The sequence below is a fragment of the Ursus arctos genome, unplaced genomic scaffold (assembly GCF_023065955.2).
Source record: "Ursus arctos isolate Adak ecotype North America unplaced genomic scaffold, UrsArc2.0 scaffold_2, whole genome shotgun sequence".
Classification (NCBI taxonomy): domain Eukaryota; kingdom Metazoa; phylum Chordata; class Mammalia; order Carnivora; family Ursidae; genus Ursus; species Ursus arctos.
The window spans coordinates 40,240,707-40,257,046 of record NW_026622874.1 but is presented as its reverse complement, the minus strand read 5'-3'; positions in this window follow the sequence as shown (position 1 = coordinate 40,257,046).

The window sequence follows — 16,340 nt, the reverse complement described above, 5'->3', positions numbered from 1 at the left end:
CTGACTACCCTAGCACTCCTCACGTCAGCACCTCCGGCTTCTTCCTCTGCCCCACTTCGGCCCAGCTTCCTCCCCCATCGCTCTCCCGAAACAGCTCTACACCAGGGAGCATATTTTAGTTCTCAGAAGCATTTTTCACTCCTTTCTGACACTTTCCTTTCCCTTGGCTTCTCTGGCCTCATATTCCTGGCTTCACTGCTCCCTCCCAAGTCATCTTGCTGACTCATCCTTCCCTTCTCCATCTCTAAACGTTGGCGTTCCGTCTGGTCTGGTTCAAGGCATTCTCTTCCGACTAGACACTTGTCCCTAGGCCATCTCATGAAAGGCTTCTGTTATCAGCCCCCTGCAAGCGACACCCAGAAGTACGCCTCTAGCCTGCAGCTTTTCATCTCCGTTGGTGTCCTTCCATCCGCCCGCCTAGTTGACTCAGTTGGATATCTGGGGAAACCTCAGACTTGGCATTATCCAAAGACAGAGTCATGATTCTCCCCCTGAACCTCTCACTGCCTCCTCCACCCCCTGCCGGATCCCCCTCCAGCATCACCTGTGTTTGTGAATGGCCCCTCCTCCAGCCAGTTGTGTGCTCTGGGAGCCAGTGTCCATGCTTCCCCGTACCCCCCGCACCCCGCATCCAGTCCCTCACCAGTGCCTGTCTGATCCCCGGACTGCACCAAGACCTGGCCACTCCTCCCCGTCTCCACTTTACCCCAGTCTGCACCCCTGGGGTCACCTTGCGACTGGCATGTGAGCATCTCCCCTTGCACTTCAAGTCCTGTCTCCAAATAGCCACCAGAATGACCTTCTAAAGATGCAGGTCTGATCTGGTCACCATCTCTCATTCTGTCAAAACACTTCAGTGGTTCCCAGTGCCCTCCCCTATTCTGCACTCTGCACACTGGCTTCTTCCCGTTCTTTGACTGCTAGGTTCTTTTTGGCCTCACGGCCTTTACTCATGCCGTTTCCTGGCCCTTAGTCACTCTTTCCACCCATACTCATCCTCCCTAAATTCTTGTGATCTTTCACATCTCCGCCAAATAGCCTTTCCTTTGAAAAGCTGCCCTAGGATACCTCCAGAATCTTAATCAGGCCCATGGTAGACACGCTCACAATGTCCTGGATGCTTCCTTCCCATAACGTGCACCATGATATCTAATTGGGTGTTTATTAGATAAATGTCTGTCTTTGCCAGTAGACTGTGACCCCATGAGAGTGAAGGCCCTGTCCGTGCAGTTCACCGTTGTGGCACTGGTGCCTGGCACCTATTAGGTGTTCCCCCCAAAATATTTGGGGAGTGAATTCATTCATGAAAGATCTTTAGATACAAAAAGGATCTCATGGGAAAAGCTACCCCCTGAGTGTGGTTTTGGTAGACCAGATAACTGCTGCCTGGCCCCTGCTCCTCTCTCTTTTCCTTTCCTCTCTCTGTCCTTCCCTCACTGAAGATTTTGCCCAGATTCAAAAGGGATTTACTTTGATTTTCCAACCAGAGGTGCAGGTTGAAAGAACCAATAGTTCTTTCAGGAGCAATAACAATAGTCACTCATATCTTACAACCTGTAAAGCTCTTTCACATACATTACGGTGTTTGATTTTTCTGTGTCCCTGGAGCCACACCCCAGCTTCTGGTATCTTAGGAACCCTTGTTTCGCGGTGGGGGAATTTAGAGCTCGGGAAGCTTTGGTGGCTTTCCCACAGGCGGGGTTGGTCAGTGAGCGGGTAGACTTGAACCTGGTGTGTGTGGCCCTGCTTCCATGCTCTCTGCGCCGCTCTGTGCACAGGCTCGTAGAAAAGAAGAGCGGGATTATCCTCAGTAGTGGAAGGAGGAGTGGTCCCAAAAAAGTCCACAAAAAACCAAAACCCATGTAGGGTGGGAAGAAGGGGCTGGAAGGTGGCATGCACTTCGTCTGCAGTAGACTTACGTCCTGTGTAATTAAGGCCAGTCCGGGTTGGCTTTGCAGAGCCTGTGCCGGGCCTCTCACTTTCCCAGGTACTTACAGCACCTCATTCAAGGCTGGCAGAGAGGCACTGATCCCACCCTGTCTGGGGCCCAGCAGCAAGAGCACCCAGGGAATCCACAGAGTCAAGGGCAAGTGTGGTTGAGGCTGACGGAGGACAGAGGCTCCTCACCCCTGCCTGCTAAAGGACAGAGTCTGGGCTATTGAGACATACACGGCCTCCCTGGCTTGACTTAGACCTACCTCGCCAGCCTCTTCCCCTGCCGTTCTTTGCCCCCCAAAGGCCCAAGTAAAACCAACTGCCCCTGGTTTCTCAGCCGTCCCATGCTGCTCATACCTCTCCGTTGTGCTCAGACCGTTCCTTCTGCCTGGGCGCCCTTCACAGGCTCTTCACCTGGCTGACTCTCGCCATGCTTCCATACTTGGCTCTAATGACATCTTGTCCAGGAAAACTTCCCCCAAACCCACAGAACTCCTCCCAGGTACTGGGCACACTCAGCATATCCTATTAAAGAATCTCTCTTTGCTGTGTCTTCCTCTTCTGCTGGATAGGAAGCTCCTCAAGGACACAGACTGTGACTTTCAGCCCTCCGGTGCCTGGCGTGTCGTCGTCACAACAACAATATATAACGAAGGCTTAGGATGTGCTAGACGCTATGTGACGAGCTTGATATGAACTCATCAGACCTCAAAAATAGCCCTATGCTATAGGTACTGTAGGCTATTTTTTTAAAACTTTTTATTTTAAAATATGCATAGGATCACTGGAACTGCAAAGAAATGTCCAAGGAAGTCCTGCGTACCCTCCCTCCAGCCCTTCCCGTATTAACACCGTACCCAACTATAGCGCACTATCAAAACCAGGACACTCATGCTGATGTCATTGAGAGAGCTCGCCCACATTGCACCGGTCATACCTGCATTCGTGTGTGTGTGTGTGTGTGTGTGGCTTTGTCGTAACCACCACCACAGTCAAGGTTACTCACCTGGACCCTCACCAGGCTCCCTGTGCCAACCTTTAGAGTCACACACCCCCATCCCTAACCCCAGGAACCCCCTCATCCACCCTCCACATCTGTGGTTATGTTAGTTCACAAATGTTACATAAATGGAATCACACACTCTATCATCTTTCGTTACCGGCATTGTTTTTCCATCAGTGTCATTTCCTCGAGGGTCATGCAGGTTGCTGGCTGTATCGATAGTTCGCCCCCCTCTGTTGCTGGGCAGCATCGTGTGCTAGGGAAGTCCTGCAGTTTAACTCTTCACGCCCCACAGCATGTTGGCGTTACCCCCCCCCCCCAACCGTTTCAAGGGAGGAAACGAACTTGCCTGGGGTCGCACAGCTAGGAAGGGGCACTTAATATACGTTTAGTAATAAGCACCCAATAGATGTTGATTGTACCAAGCTCAACTCATTGAGGACACGTCACGCTCTTCTCTGGCGTGTTGCACCGAGCAGGTGCTCCGTAGAGGCTTGCCAGTGAGCACGCGGAGATGACATCTTACATTGACACAGGCAGCAGCCACGTTGAACGTATCCCTGTGCCTAGGCATTCGCGAGAGAGGCGGTAAGTCCCTCTCCGTGTCTTAACAGAAGCGCACTTTCGGTGTTTCTGAGCATCTCAGAAAAGGAAAACTGGGGCAGTAAACACGATCATATACAGGCTGGCACTTCGCTGCCTAAAGTGCCCAAAGCCATTTGTTCCAAATTAATATAAGCCACACTTGCGCGGTTATTTTGCATCGAATTTGCAGGTTGCTCATTTTAGCACAATGCGGAGAAACCCTCCCGGGCTCCTGCTTCTTCCCACCACTGCCCTCACCGCCGTTCCCTGGGCCAGGCAGTGCTGCTCCTGGGTCAGGTTGTGCTGGGGCCGCCCGCAGAAATAGCGGGCTGGGTCCTGAACGTGCCACCTGAAGCTGAAAAGCCCGCCAGGCCGTTTTCGCCTGTAGAAGAGGAGCCGAGTTATTGCCACTCGGCAGGGGCCTCCGGAGGCTTAATTAAGGAGGATTTGTGGAGCTGTTGGAAGTCCTCAACCTCAGGTGTGGAGAGCCAAATGCGATTAAGTGATTGGAAAGGAACCACAAGTCGGACTAGTGTCGCTCGTGGGCACGGTGCCCAGGAGATGGGCTTGCTTAAGCACCCCTGCCGTCCCCCTGTTGGGAGAGGTGAGGTCGCAGGGAGCCCGCCGCAGCCTCCAGCAACACATTGGACATAAGGGGGGTGTCCGGACTGGGATTCTCACAGAGAATGTTGGGGAAACGTGTCCCAGAGCCTCCAAGGGAACCTGTGGTTTTATTCCAATCAAGGCCTTACCAAGGGTCGTGGGTTAGAGAGTCACATAAAGAGGGGTAGGTGCTGCCCTCCAGGAACTGCTAATTGGTTGACCTAGCCTCAAAGCAATTAAGAAATCATTAAACGCCAAACTAAATTGTACCGGCCCTAAAGCCAGTGGTAGTTGGTGGAAATGACAGACCGTGTTAATTGGAGAAAGTGTCCTGGAGGAGGTGAGACGCATGCCCGAGCCGAAGAATAAGCCTGCCACCCCGGTGACTCAGACTCGGGGAGGAACTGTTGGCGGAAAGCAAATATGGAGCTAGGGGGACATTTACAAAGAGGCATAAAATAGGACTTCAAAGTAACTTTGACCTCTCGGCAGGCCATCTGGGATTGTGTCCTCAGACCCCCAGGAATGCATGACTACTCTCTGTTGTCGAAGGCACTTGGAAGGAAGAGCCGAAAAAGAGTTGACCCACGGTCAGGGGTAGTTGGGGTGGCAGAGGGTCTGCTGGGTAAAGGGCAAGTGGAGAAGCGAGGCCAAGGTGTGTGTGATTCAGGACCCGTGTTCTAAGGACTCAGGTGGAGGTTCAGTACTGCAGGGAACTGAAGGGGGAGACGTTACCCCTGACATGGTGACGGGGGTAGAGCTGCCAAGGGGACAGGTGGCTACATGAGGCCATAAGGAGAGGTGGCCGTGGAAGAGTGGGGAGAAGCTGGCCCCAGACGGAAGGTGAGCGCTGGAGGCACAGGCTCCCAGGAGAGAGCTCCCAGAAGGAAGGGATTTAGCCATGTGGGGTGATTCTGGCCAGAGGTCCAGAGCGCCTCACCGAGGAACACTCTGGGTGGCGCTTAGCTGGGAGATTGAGAAGCAGCTCATGGGAGTATCTGCAGGAGGCTCCGTGTTTAGAGGGAGTAACAGACAGAAGAGGCATTGTGATGGTGGTTTTCAAAGGAGGGGAGACGGTAAGTGAAGGACTAGGTCTCCCGAGGTCGGGGGTTGGGAAGAGGGTGGTGTTTCCAGGGAGGAAACCTCTCTCCCACGGCAGAGGGAAGCAAGAAGGAGGGGGCAGCGAGGAGGTGGGCACAGGAGGTCACGTCTGCCCAGTGCACCAGCCCCACGAGGCCAGCCAGGTCATCTCTGCGGAGGACAGGGTGCGGATGGGAGCACAGCGAGCAGCAGCTATAGAAAAGGGCTCTGCAGTGCGTGCCAGGGCGCCAGCGGGAGAGGAAGGAACGGATTGCAGCAGAGAGGGCGGCTGACGCTAGAATCCTGAATCTATAATCGGGCTGGGCTGCCGGCTTCCGTACTCCTGCAATGCTTGGGGAGGAGAGGACCCGAGGCGGGTGGGGAGAACTGCAAAGTTTCTCATTGAGACGGGGCAGCCGTGGCCTGTTTCCCACACTGCCCAGCCTTCTGCAGAGCGCGCCTCCCAGCCTGGCCTCCTCCTGTGCACAGCCCCGCGAGGAAGTCCGTTCGCCTGGCCTTGCTGTCTGGGGAGCTCTCCACTTCTCAGAGCTTGAGGCCATTTCTTCTTGGCCTGACTTATCAATGGGCCCGGTTCTAAAAGAGTCCCATTTGCCCTCCACGGCTCTCTCTGCGCTGTTCTCATTTTTCTCCCCTCCTCGATCTTGCAGCCGCAGCTTAATAGCCTGCAAGAGGGTCAGACTGGGAAGATGAATGCCAGCCTGTGGGGGACTGCGTCCTGCCTCTCCATTAGGGAGGTGATGGAAGGCGGGAAACAGAGAATGGAGAAGCCAAGGAGACAAATAGGCACAAGGAGCAGCTTGCAGGATAATCCAGACTGTTGCCACGCGTGCTTGGTGTGTGCTGTGATGAGCTCAGTGCCACTGATTTGCTCGTCTAATTAGGTCTGACTTCAAGAATGCTGGTTGCATTTCCCAGAGCAGAGTAGGCAGTGAGAAGAAACCAGGATGGGCGAAGAATGTTTGCTGGAAAGAAGCCACCAAGCGAATAATCCTCTAGGGCACACATGAGCAGAATGGAGGGTCCATGACGGCTGCCACTGTAAGACTTGACCCACCGGAGCAGTCCACATGCCACAGGTCACCCCAGAACGTAGCTCCTTAAGAAGCGTGTTCCTCGCATGTTGTGGGTCGACCCCTTAATGGTCATGTTAACTGGGTGGGGCTCAGGGCAGCAATCCAGTGTGCTATCCCAGTCCCTACCCGTACCTTGCTGATGTGCCCCAGGTCCATGGGCTGATGTGTCTGGGTGCTCTTTGCCAAAGTGCCAGGGGCCACTGCTCTGCCCCCACCCCCACCCCCGCCGACATCGGCTGATGCTGCCTTTGCACCTTTGGCATCAGCTAGTTCATGGTCCAAGTGAAGGACGAAGGGGAGGGCCTCTGAGGCGAAGCACCCGAGATGGAAGGGACCTCCCAAAAGGCTTCTGGAAATGATCCAGTTGAGCAAACATGGGTTCTGGTCTCCGCTCTGGCCTTGGCGTCCTGTGTTATCTCGAGCAGCTCACCGAAGCTTCCAGGGCCTCCACGCCCCTGCTAATGTCAGCTTTCCATCTCAGTCCCTAAATGGGGGAGGTTTGGAAAACCAGTTTCCAGTTATCATGAAACCAAGCTGTGCCCTAGGCACTGGCATTCCCAGACCCCCCCAGATGACTTCTGACAGGTCTGGGCTATTTCTCTTAGGGTCCAGACAAAGGGCAGTGGCAAATTTTGAGCCATCTGACCTATGTTGAAGGCCTCATTCCCAGCTATTTATCAGTTGTTTGACCTTGAGCAGATAGATTATCCTTTCCCTGAAGGTCACTTTTTCATCCATAAGACTCATACCTGTCTAACACAAGATGTTTGCGAAAATCTAATAAGATAATGTGTGAGAAAGCGTTTTTGCAAATTCTTACATCTGCTGTCACTCGTAGAGGTTGAGAGGGTGGGGTAGCAGGGAACAGGGAAAGATCGAGGGGCTTGAGTCCTACGGACCAGAGTTCCCCGTCCAGCTGTTTGGGAGTCTGTGGCCTGGAGTTGGTGAACGTGTCTTCCTCTTGGTTTCATCTTCTGTAAGGCGGACATAAGTAAGCCAGGTCAGGGAACTATCGTGAGGGTCAGGTGACATGGTGTTTGTAAAGAGTCAGGCACAGGATAAATGCTCCCCAAATGTGGCTCCCCTTCCTGTATCTCAGCCTTCCCAGGTCTTCAAGTCAAGGTCAGCTCCAAAGACATCCTTTGCCTCTGTTTTCAGGCATTCAGCCTGTCCTGGCGTTTAGCTGTGGAAATCCCACCCCGTCTGCAGCCTCCCCAGGGTCTCCCCTTTAGCCACCTGTTCTTCCGGGCTTGGATTCCTTCTTCCGGTCAAGGCACAGGTGCTTGCTGAGGAATGCACGACTGCACATACCCAGTCCCCAGCCCCTGTCGAGGCAGTGGGCCGTCCATGGTGCTTCACCTCTGCTTCCTGAGCCACTGCAGTTCTGAGGGTGCCCGGGGGCCGGGAGAGGGGAGAGGGGTCCTTGCTCAGGATAATGCTTCTCCCTGATGAGGAGGTGCACTCCCTGTCCTGATCCTTTTTTTTTTTTTAAGATTTTATTTATTTGAGGGAGAGTGAGCAAGCGAGACACAGAGAGAGAGAGAGAGAACAAGCAGGGGGAGAGGGAGAAGCAGACTCCCCACTGAGCAGGGAGCCTGATGCAGGGCTCGATCCCATGACCCTGGGATTGATCATGACCTGAGCCGAAGGCAGACGCTTCACGGACTGAGCCACCCCGGCACCCCTGTCCTGAATCTTCTTGGCCCAGAGAGCTGCCCCGCCTTTCCCACAACTGCTTCCTCTATGCTGCCGTGTGGCCAACCTCTTACCCTCCCTGCCAAGGGCGTCTGGGAGTCCTTAACCACCCAGCCACCCCTCATGGCTCCCAGCAGGATGGCATTTAGGCCATTTGACTGGGCAGATGCCCAAGCCCCTGTGTCATCTTGTCTGTGGAGCGCCTGTCTCCAATCACCCTGGGGGGGGGGGGGGAATGTGACCAACGCGCATTCCCAGACAGCTCTCCAGACCAGCTAAACGGATTCCAGGGCAGCTGGCACTCTGCGTTTTCTTTCTCATGCACAGTAACATTTGAAAACCACTGGTGTCTCTTTTTTTCTCATTTTTATTGGAGTGGAACCCATATAGCGAAGTACGCAGATCGTTAAGTGTGCAGCGTGATGCGTTTGTACACGGGGTTTGCGATACCCCCGTGTGACCGCAGCAGAAACCACCACCACCCCGCCCCGAAGGCTCCCTCACACACCCTTATGTTCAGCTAACACCTGGAGAGGTGGCCACTAGTCACAGTTCCAGCAACATGGGTTAGTTTCACTGTTTCGGAATTTCATACGATTGGAGTACTTTACTTCTTTCACTCAGTGTTATTTCATCCTACCTAAGCCTAAAAGCCCAAACAACTTCTCTTCCATTCCCTGCACTTACCTTTCCCCTGATAGGTAGGTAGGCAGGCCTGCAGATAGATAGGAACAAATGAAAAAAAGAAAGAAAACCGATTTTTCCAGGTCCTCACCTTAAACCCCTCTTGTTGCAGCTTCCCCTCTGTCCTCCCCTCCCCCAGCCTCGTGGAGATCACGTTTGGCCACCGGCCTTCAAGCATTAGTACTCCTGCGGCCACGGAGGACCGAGGCCCGTTCCCCTGCCAGTCTCTCTGTCAGCTGCTGGGGCCCCTCATTTGCCGTGTGCGGACTGCCAGAGAGTCCAAGCACATTCCAGATGAAATTGGCCAATTTAAGGTACAAATGAAAAGACAAATGAGATGGAAATTGCCCAGAACAAGCCTACTTCTCATCAGGAGGTATCAGTCCTGACATGCTGAGCGAAGCCCCCTCTTCCGGCCTTTCCTGCAGCCGAGGTCAGACAGGCTTCCGGGCCGTGGGAAACCCCATCCCCTTCACACCCGGCCAGGCAGAGCAGCAGCCCGGGAGGCTTTGTGGGGCAGCTTGCGGAGTGTGGGGGGCATATGGGGGGACAGGAGAGGACACAAAGCAGAAACAGAAATGGGACAATATAGAAAGAGGGTCTGTCATTCCAAAAAGAAGGGAAACAAATACTTCGAGCATCTGCTATGTGCCAGGCCCTGAGCTGGGTGTTCAGACTGCAAAGACGGACAAAACTTGCCCTTAAGGGGCTCCCGGCCCAGGAGAAGGAGAGAGAGAGAAAAGAAGGCATGAGGAGGACAGAGAAGGCAGGACACATGGAGGGCAGTGGGTGCACACAGCTGGAAAGGAGGAGCGAGAGCATGCCCCATCCCCACCCCGGGCAAGCCAAGGCCATTTCAGGGATGTTCTAGAGCGGTAGATACAAAGCAGGGAGGAAGGCACTGGAAGGAGGAGCAGCTGGGCCTGCCTCTCACCCCTGCACCAGGGAGGGACAACCATGAGAGCAGCCTGGAGAGAGAGACCTCACAAACAGCTAATTGGTTCTTGGTAAAGTGACAAGGAGTGAGCTTCCCGAGCTAGTGAATGGGATGAAACAATAAGCAAACTATTTGGATGGGGATGTATTCCATATTGTGTAAAGAGGAGTCAAAAACGCAAGAGTTCTCAATCCCTGGGTGTCATGCACTTTCTGAGTCCAGGGGGTTGCAGAGAGGCAGCGCATGCAAATTTGTTTTCGTATGGATCCAAGCTAAACACAATTTTCGTAATATAATAATAATAATAAAAATAATAGCAAACACTTATAAAGCACTTACCATGAGCCAGGCTGTTCTAAGCACTTAACTTGTATTAATTCATTTGCATAGTAAATATGTGGGGGGAAGGGGAATACTATTACATTTCAAAGCCAAACACAAGTGACTTTTGAATTATCTATCTCCTCTGACCCCAGCCCAATATGCGCACGCACACACACACACACACACACACACACACACACACGAAGAAAGCTGACCACTAAAAGCTCTGAGCCCACTCTCTCTCGCTTGGGTGACCATGACGCTGAAGTCCTGGGGGACTAGGTTTGGAAGCAGCTCCAGGGGCACTCGAATGTTCCAGATCTTGAGCCAGAGGGTCACCCTCTCCCTCCCCATCCTCGTCCTCATACTCTGAGCTGAGGTGCTCCAAGCGAGGCCCCACCCTGGGTGCTCAGGGAGAGAGGGACCCAGGAGACGTCCTGAAGGCGATGGCTGGTCATGAGGGTGAGCGTGGCCCTCTCTCTAAGGACTGCTCTCCGCCCATCATCAGAGCCAGAATCCACATGCGTCACACCATTGTGGATGGCACTAAGCCTGATTGTCACCAGGGAACTAGTTTCCATAGCGACAGAGGTACACCAGACCCTTGACATCTTGAGGGATCCATCACAGCCCTTCATGGATCCATGGAGTGGACACTGCCATGTAATTTTCCCCATAAAAGGCAGCCAGGTAAGACTGAGAGCTGCAGTGGGGTGGCTAGCGAGGGCAGAGTCATCAAACTCAGCTCGCCGGGACATTTCTCGGGATCAGGCTCCCGGCCCGTGTAGCTCAACACGACACGCTGTCTCGCGTCATGTAGGGTTTGCCTGTTACAGGAGAAATCAGTTTATGAGCAAGCCGACCATGCCAACCGTCTTCTGCTTTTCAAACGACAAAGCAAAGAGGGACTTTGATTAAACAGGGTAGACTGAACGCATCCGTGTTCCCGTCTGCTACCACACCCACATAGAGCGAAGGAGTGAAAACATGCAGGCCCACAAGGGCAAGGGAGAGGAGGGCACAGCCAATCAGCAACGCCTATACAATTTTGCGAGTTGAGAAGCTAACTGACTTGGGTTGATAGAGAAACCCCTGGAGACCCCGATGGAGGAACCAATGAGAAATGGGCAGATTCTTGCCTTAGAACCACAGAAAGGCTCAGAAATTGGTGACATCTGAAAATGGGGTATAGAGTAGGGCCCAAAGCAGGAGGGTGATCCCTGGGGGATTCCTCACCCCATTTCACCACAGACGCTGTCCCTGATTTACCCTAACAGCCCCCTGGGGAGAACCTTATTCATCAGGGCACTAACCCCAACAAGCACTGGCTTGGGGACTTGGGGACATGTATGGGTGGAGATGAGACACTATATTGAAAACTGGGGATTTGCTGCAAGTTTGCAAGACAGTGGGGGAGCCTCTTGCCCATTTCCTCTTGCTGGCTTTAGAAATGCTGGCGGCCAGGCAAATGGCCACATCTGGGGGTTCCCCCGAAACCACTCCCACCCCCCGCGGGGTGAGACTAGCAGTTAACAGGCTCTGACCATGTAAGCAGAGCTTCTGGGCACCTTCGAAATGCCTCACTCGTCAATGTGAACTGGCGGCCAAGGATTACTAGATTTTTGAGGAAAGCGTCAAATATTAAAAACAAGCATAAGCCAAAGTAAACAGAAAACAACTTGAAGAAGCAAGTCCTATGCAAGCAGCTGAAGAAAACAGAAACACCACCACCACCACCCTGGACATCCTCAGGGAGAGGAGAGGATTTGATGCCCTCAGAACATCCCAGGGGTCTTTTTAAAATTTTGAGAAATAATTCACATACCATAAAATTCACCCTTTTAAAATATACAGTTTAGTGGTTTTCCATCTATTTACAAGGCTGTACACCTATCACCACTACCTAATTCCAGAACATTTTCATCATCCGCAAAAGAAACCTCATACCCGTAAACAGTCCCTCCCCACTCTCCTCCCCCAGCCCCTGGCAACCGCTAATCTACCTTCTGTCTCCGGACCTTCGCCTGTTCTAGACATTTCATGAGTGGCCTTTGTGACAGGTTCTTGCACTCGGCGTCGTGTTTTCAAGTCACATTCGTGCCGTGGCACGGATCAACACTTCATGTCTTCTTACGGCTGAACTATACTGCATTGTATGGCTGTTTCCCATGTGTTTCATCCATTTATCACTCGATGGACATTTGGAGGATTTTTGTTTTTTAAGGAAAATGTGGAGAACAAGACTGAGCTCTTATGAGTTGAACATATATATATTCTGCTTCCTTAAATGAAAATGATTATTTCCAAATTGCAAGGATCCACTAGGTGCCCAGCACAATGAGTGAAAATAGACCCTCTCAAAGACACATTTTGAAATTTCAGAACAGCAGGGATAAAGAGAAGATTCTACAACCATCTAGGAAGAAAGACACAGGCCTTAGGGTAGCAGCAGACTTCTCCCCAGTACCCTGGAAGCAGGCAGATAGTGGGAAAAAAATGCCTTCAAACCTGCGAGGGAAAGTTATTTTTAATCTAAAATTGTATTTCTAGTCAACCTGTCAATTAATTATGGAGAACAATTAAAGACATTTTGAAACATGCAGATTTTCAAGAAACTCACTTCTTTTTCCAAAATAACTAAAGGGTGTGCTGCACCAAAATGAGAAGGGTGACCTGAACCCAGGGAGAGAGACCAGCAGAGTATTTACCACCATAGGAGAAAGCATGGAAGGACACGCACCAACAGAGCAGTGGGTAGCGCGAGGCGGTGGAAGAGGAGATCGCTTGGGGCGCAGCCCGGGCGGCTCAGTCTCTTGAGCATCCCAAGTCTTGATTCGGCTCAGGTCGTGATCTCAAGGTTGTGAGATCGAGTCCTGCATTGGGCTCTGCGTGGAGCATGGAGCCTGCTTAAGATTCTCTCCCTCTGCCCCATCCCATCCCCTCCACCCACCCCATGTACTCTCTCTCTCTCAAAAAAAAAAAAATACGGTTTACATTTTCTCCATATGTTTTTCCATATTTCCTAATTTTTCAATAATAATGCTGTATTGTACCCAAATTACTGTTTGTTGGCAGATAGGCATACAGAGCGCCCGAGGTGGGAGCGGTGCCGGGAAAAGACTTGCTGTTCTGAGGGCCAGCAGGCTGCTCTCACCACCGCTGCCCTGCACTGCCGGCACCCCGGACACCTCTCCCAGCTCCCGGCCCGCATCAGATCTGAGTGTCTGTCTGCGGCGCTAGGCTGAGAGCAGCCCCAGGACAGAGCAGGGTCTCGTTCATCTCATTTATCCCCAGCGCCTTGCAGAGAGCAGGCACAAGATCTGTGCTTCAGTGAATGTAGAGAGGGAGGGAGGAGGAAAAAAGAAAGGCAGGAAAGAGAAAACCTCCACCAAAGGTAGACCACAGACTGAATGAGACCCCCCGCCCCCTGCCCCGGGTCGGGATGCCGTCAAGTTTTTATAGACCTCCTGGCTGGGAAGTCAGGTTGGCTAGTGATCAAGGCAAGTGACCAGCCTTGGGCTTCCCTCAGGGCTCCCCAACCTGGGGCCAGAGGAGCCAACTCCTAGAGGGGATCATCCCTCCAACATAGGACTTCAGAGTTGAGAGGGACTAGCTTTCACGTGGCTGAGTACTTTCACCTTGCGTATCAGAGCCAGAAGCCCGGAGTTCCAGTATGACCTTGTACAAGTCACTTCCCTGCTCTGGGCCTCAGTTTCTTCCCTTGTAAAATAAGGAAGATGAGGCGGACGTGCAGCTGCCTTCCACCTCTGACCTTCCCAAGCTCTACAACATCCCAGGAAACAGAGAACCAGCTCACCTGGCTTGGGTGGGGAAGCCGCTCCAGGCACAGGGCCCCAGGCGAGGGTAGAAGGTGGGGGGAAGGCTTCGCCTCCCAGCCAGCTCTTTCCATGGGCGCCAGCAGCTTCTGAAACGGATACGGGTGCAGAACAGCCTGAGGCCTGTTTTTCCCCCCAGGAGGCAGACACCGGCCTGGGACAGTAAGTGTGCCCCCAGCTGCCTGGGTCAGATTCACCTGCTTGGGAACAAGTTCACCCTGCAGTTTCCTGGGCTCAGCGACCAGAGGAGTGGGATGGGCATTTGCACGTTCACACCCGCTCCAGGTGATCCTGGGGGCATGTGGATTTGAGAAATGTTGGATTAAGGGGCCTGGAATTTGGGAGAGGAGGTTCAGTGCTCATAATCGAAATAACTACCATTTCTCCAGTACCTGCTCCATGAGGGGCACTTTTTGACATCTCTACTCTTTACAACAACCGCCCTGTAAAGTAGGTATCATTACTGCAATTGTACAGAAGAGAAAACTGAGACCCAGAGCAATTAACTTGCCAAACATCACGCAGCTAACCAGACAAAGAGCCAAAACTGTGAACTCCGGTCCTTTGCTCCTCCGACAGGTAACCCGGGCACCTTGATATGCGCCTAAACAGCCGCTTCCTGCCCGCCTCCGGCGTTTGGAGGGGGAGGGGGCACGTAAGTAAATGCAGAGCTGCCCTGCAGGGAAGGAGCAGGAGCCGAGCCAGCGGGAGGCCCACTGCCCATCTCTGCTTTTCCCTGTCCCTCTCCCTCTCGGGCGTGAGGCGCCCACAACCTCCGTCTTCCCTCCTTCCCAGCCTCCTGTTGTCTCCCTAATTAAAGCTGCCTGGAATCCTTCCCCCTGCTGCGAGCGGCTGGCTGTGCGCTGGCCCGCAGCCCGCTGGGGAGGGCGGCCGTGGCACCTGGTACCCTAACACCGGGAGACACCTGGGCACCGAGGGAGGCCAGCTGGGGAAGGGGGTGGAGCAGGGTAACAGGTAGCAAGCAGTCATTCGGAAGCCCCGCGTTGGGCAGGAGGGGGGTGCCAGGAGCTCTCACCCGCCCCCAACACGCCTTAGCCAGAACTGCCAGGTCCCCCTTCTAAAGAGTTTTCTGAGTGAGATTCCCCATCGTCCTGTCACCTGCTCCCGTATTAGACTCTGTGGCGGTTCCCCTGAGAGGCGCCCACCTCAGAGCCTTTGCTGCCTGTTCCCTCTGCGTCACAGTGACCAACCATCTGGCTTGCCGGAACTGGAGCGGGTTTTGGGGGGATTCAGGATTTAAATGTTAACTCTAGGAAATGGGGAGGAATGAGTCACCTGACCCTGCCTCCTCCTCATTCAGGTCTCTATCCACACGTTGTCCCCTCCTCAAAGAGGCCTTCCCTGGCCGCTCAGAGGAAAATGGTACCACGTCTACCCTAACTCAGTGTTTAGTTCCGGAACTTGTTTTCTATTATTGCCATACATTTATCGTAAATTTAGCAGCTTAGAAACAACACCGACGTGGCATCTCACAGTTCTATAGGTCAGAAGTCCGTCTGGGTTGGCTCGCTGGTTTCTCAGGCCAAAATCCAGTGTCTGCTCTGGAGAGAACTGCTTCCGAGTTCACGCAGGTGGCTGGTGGAATTCTGTTCTCTGAGGTTACAGGACGAGGTCCCTGTTTCCTCGCTGGCTCTCAGCTCCTAGAGGCCTCTCCTTCGTCCCTGTGTGTACATCTCAGAACCAGCAACAGGATGTGAAATGCTTGACTGCTTGGGACCCGTCTTCTGCTTCCCCCTGGAGAAAGGTCTCTACTTTTCAGGGCTCATGCGATTGGATTTCTCCCATCCAGATAATCCAGGACACTCTTTCTAATCTTGAGCTCCTTAAACTTAATTGCATCTGCACTGTTCCTTTTGCTGTGTTAAGGGTAACAAATCCGACAGGTTCCAGGGATGAGGGCGTGGACGTCTTTGGAGGGCCACGCTGCTTCCCGTGTTCCTTCAGAGTCCTTGGCCCTACCTGATGTCATATTTACTTACATGTTGTCCGTCCTGCTCCACTATCATAAGCTCCATGAGAGAAGGGATTGTGTCTGTGTCATTCACGACAGTGTTCCTAATGCTCCTTAAACTGGCACACAGTAGGCCATTGGTGTTTGTTGAATGAATGAATGTTGCAAGGGCTGTTGAATGCTCAGGAGAAATGAGAACTTCTGGCAAGTGGAAGGAGGCTTCCCAGAGCCCAGCCCTCAGCGGTCGGAATGCGCGGTTAGGCAAAGAGACACCTGAAGGCTAGAGCGCCCCCTCCTGGCAGCTGGGCTGGAAGCCCTGAGCGCTGCAGGCTTCTGAGCCGCTGTACCTCCTGACCAGCTGCTTCCCCAGCCCTGCCTTTCTGACATGTTCTCCCCTCCTTCCCCCGGGACCCCCCAGACCCTCAGTCTCTCCCTGCTGGAGGATCCCAAAGGGCGGAAACCCAAGGCTGGGTGGCTGCCCTGAGGATGGTGAAGAGGTGGAGGACCAGTCCAGGAAGAGGCCGAGATTGCCATGCCTCGTCTGGGTTCAAAGCCAATCCACCTGGGACTTCAAACAATTAATTTCCCCAAT